Here is a 4266-nt window from a genome sequence, read left to right as displayed (position 1 = left end):
TACTGTTGTTTACCCGAAGTTAAGGTGGGGGAATTCAAGAGAGCTTCACTGGTGACAGCAGAAAAAACTCGTAATGACATGCTGCTTCTCCATGTTGTGGCACTATAGGGTACAAAGATTGCTTAAACACATTATGAGTTCTTCAAAACAAAAGCCCAGAAAAATGTTATGAACACTGTTTCTAATACATGACCAGTATTCTAAAAAAAAAAAAAAAAAAAAAAAAAAAAAAAAAAAAAACTTAACATGAAATTCTCTCCTCTCACCTCCCATCCCCAAGGCCACAAAGTGCATTCATAAGGAGTCATTCTTAAGATACAGCCATTGCACAAAATGTAAAGTTAAGGTGTAATGAAATGAGTACCACACTGGAGTTTAACTGCAGAAGTTTTATAGGCCAGTATAGCAACATCCATAGGCAAAGTTCCCTGATGTTGTATAACAGCAAACATCTCATAAGGGTCAGACACAGAGTACGTTTAAAGTAGTAAAAGGTGCAGGTTACTCAATAGTAAAAGTTAAAAGTTACATCCTGTCAGCACGTTTAACTCTAACTGAATCTTTCTATGATAGACCATTTGACAAAATAGCACAGAATAAATTCCATCAAAAGTAACTGTTCATTTATAAACTCTAAGTCAATTAAGATCATCACCTTCTGAATCAGAGGGCTCCTCTTCTACAATATTTATACTGTCCCACACCTTAATATCTCCTTTAAAAAAAACTAAGGGCAAAACTGAAAATTTCCATTTTCTCTACAAGTAAGTCGGATCTATACAGATCTGGAAATAATTCAAATGTCTGAATTCTTAATGTGATAGCAAGTACGCAAAGATTCAGACGTAGTAAAACTTTCTGTTCAAGTAAATGATACTTAGGCATGATAAATGGGTGATAGATAATTCAAGTCCATAGCTAGTAAATTACTGAAAAGACATTTGCATTCATTAATGTACCATAAAATTAGATAAGATTCAAAGACACATTTAAGTCACTGAAATGGCCAAGAATTAATGTTTTACTAGTTTTATTTTGCCAAACTATTATGAGTTTGATATGCTAACAATCTGAAGTCCACATTATGCTCAACATCAAGCACCCGTTAGTTGTGGAAACCAAAACATCTCCATGTTAGAAGTACACAAGATATTTAGACACAATTTCATTGGCTGTCAATAACAGTTAACTACTGATGCAAAAAGGTGAATTTAAAATACTGTGCCAGGTCCTTTCAGGAAAATGGGAACATACTCAGGATCTACCTATTATTATTATTCTACAGTATTACAGGAATTAAATGCCACAAGTTAGAAATTTATGACTGTCAAATACAATCTTTGGATAGTTATACAGTATATAATTTAGGGATGGCTTTGTTTATAAGATTAAAAAAATGCTCATGGAACAATGACACTATATTCTGAATGCCATTAATCAACAAAACACAACTGTATTGTGGACATGGTAGAGAAAATGGCAATTTTAAGGAGTGTTTCTAAAGGCATTTCCTTTAAGGTGGTTGAGGATGTTTCCCATTACTGAGACACTAAGTGATGTGGCACGGATACCACCCTAACTCCTACAACCGAACTTCTGCTTGGGCATAGTTTCAAGTTCCCAACTACTTTCCTTCTGTCCACCACGCTGGTCTCACTATGGTCTGTGTTATCTTTTTAGTCTTCCTTCTCTCTGGCGCGGCAGCCTTTGCTGCTATCCATTGAGTAGGTAGAACACCAATACATAGGTGGCCATCATAATGGCTGTGTTTGGAATCTGTCTCACCAGATGGGTTGTTAGACCACGGTACAGAGATCCATAACCTTCTTCTTGAACAAGCAAAGACAGTGTCTGAAAAAAAGATCTGTACTTTGTTCCCTCTTCACGGTAGTCTTGTTCTTACAACTTCGTGTGGATACGCTATGATTGTGGCGCAAGTTTTCGAGGTGGCAGCAGCCAGCATCATTCCCACAAAATCTGGTGCTTCTTTCACCGACTCGTCACCATTTTCCATCACAGAAGCAGTTTTACATTCCAGTAGTTTTTGCTTTATACTTTCATAAATAACAAAATGGATAACAGTCTCCGATATGCCAGCGTATGAAGCAGACATGCCCCTATAAAATCCTCTAAGTCCATCTGTCCGATACACTTTACCAACACATTCAAAAGCACCCATTCACTTTTCCCCGCGGTTCCTTGCATCAAGCTGTAACCGAGTCTTTATAAGCCAAATGGGGTTGGTTGCAGTGATTGCAGTAAAACGAGGTTTAAGTTAGTCCATATTTCTACAGGAAGTGCCTTGCGGATGGGGAGCATGAGATGACAGGATCTCACTCTTTTCTCGGGAGAAATGTACTGCCTGCCACTGCAGCTGAAATCATGTGTACCTGGGTAGAATCGGGATCAAACACGCCATTCAACTTTTCCTTGGAGTTTGAATAAGCAGCAAAGTATATTGCTCTGGAAGGGGCCACCCCCACTAAATTGGGGCCTAATCCTCTAAACAAGGAGCGAGGCCCTTCTTTTTCCAAGATCACCTTCAGGCAATGGAGAGGTTCCGGGGACACGACGCGGTTGACACTGCCTCCAGCCATGGTGCTCAGCTGAACTTCGGAGACAAAGAGCGTCACAGAAGACGACTGCAGCCGCGTTTTCACAACTTCCAGCGGACATATCAGAATAGCTCCCACTGTGCCGCCACATCCCCCAGCAAACAGACGCACCAGCGTGTCCCTCTGGCTCTTTCCCTCTCCTGCATGTCCTCCCGACGCTGCGGCGAAACGCGGATTCAGGTGCCCGCTATGGCTGTCGGCTTCGGTCCCCGGAGGAGCTGCACCGACGCCCCCGGACGGCGAGGGAGCTGGCGGAAAGTGGCTGCAAAAGGCACCCCGCGCAGCCCTCCCTGCCGCCTTGAATATACTATTAAAATATATGCAAGAAATCAAACTCATGTGGATTCATGAAAAAGTTTTACTAAATTTCAAAATTGGTCCTAATCCTTATCTTCCCATACTACTGTAGTGAACCTGCAAGTTCCACACCTGTCTGTTTTAAAAGGTTAAGAATTATACTTACCAAAAGCAAAAAACAGTACAGGAGAACAAATTTATAAAGTAGTATCATGATATAGGTGCAAAAGGCTTGACCAAAAGTCAGTCTAATAACATATTTTTAAAACTATAAATGAAAAGATTCATTTAAAATTAGAAAATATTTGTTTTAATTAGTTATACATAACAGTAGAATGCACTTTGATACATCATATAAAATGGAGTATAATTTCTCATTCTTCTGATTATACATGGCATAGAATCACATCAGTTGTACAGTTATATATGTACATGTGGTAATAATGTCCAAATCACTCTACTCTCCTTCCTTTTCCCATACCCCCTCCCCTCCCTACACTCCCCTCTACTTAATCTAATGTTACTCTATTCTTCCCTAACCCCTGCCCACTGTAAATTAGCATCCTCATAACAGAGAAAACATTTGACTTTTGGTTTTCTGGGATTGGCTTATTTTGCTTAGCATGATATTCTCCAGCTTCATCCATTTACAAGCAAATGCCATAATTTCATTCTTCTTTAAGGCTGAGTAATATTCCATTGTGTGTGTGTGTGTGTGTGTATAATGCAAAATTTACCTAATTTAGCTTCTATTTAAGATAAATACCTACATCAAGTTGTAGAGAAGTAGACTTCAATAACTGCAGAAGGTGCCTGCTAATAAATATGGAAGTATTACAGTTAATAATGTACATATAAATATTTTCATTTAATCCAGATGAAGAAAAGATACTTGCTTGATGACCATGTCACTGGAGAACTTAACCAATGCACTGTGACCGAAAGGTATTACTGTTACATAAAAATTTGGATGGAACTAAATCTTTGTATTATACATATGCCGATGACAGAAATGCTGGTGGAGAGCAGTGACTGAGCCTGGAGGTCTCTGATGCCCTCATGGCTGTGCCTGGTGCCTAGGAATGTCTCTGTGCATGGGCACATGATGCCTAACTGCTGTGGTAAAGCCCTGACTGAGGGGGCTCTGCTGTGTAATAGTCCTGTCAGCTTTGACCTTGATCTCAGGTACACAGCTCCTGGGAAGGAAGGAACTCTTATGCTAGACAACCACAATGTTTCACCAGCTCCGCTTCTCCTGTTCCTGCCAGCTTAACAGTAATTTTAAACAATGGACCTTCTTGAGAGCTACACAAAGCTTCTAACATTGCACTTTGCAATGGTGGATTGCAATTAT

General features: G+C 39.7%; 1 pseudogene; it reads right to left on the bottom strand.

The window, feature by feature from the left end:
* Positions 1 to 1713: 1713 nt before the first annotated feature.
* LOC124982797 (solute carrier family 25 member 36-like) lies at positions 1714 to 2954 on the bottom strand (annotated as a pseudogene).
* Positions 2955 to 4266: the final 1312 nt, after the last annotated feature.

The sequence above is a fragment of the Sciurus carolinensis genome, chromosome 4, assembly GCF_902686445.1.
Source record: "Sciurus carolinensis chromosome 4, mSciCar1.2, whole genome shotgun sequence".
NCBI lineage: Eukaryota > Metazoa > Chordata > Mammalia > Rodentia > Sciuridae > Sciurus > Sciurus carolinensis.
Note: the sequence above shows the minus strand (reverse complement) of the source record. Positions and strands in the feature narration are given on the sequence as shown.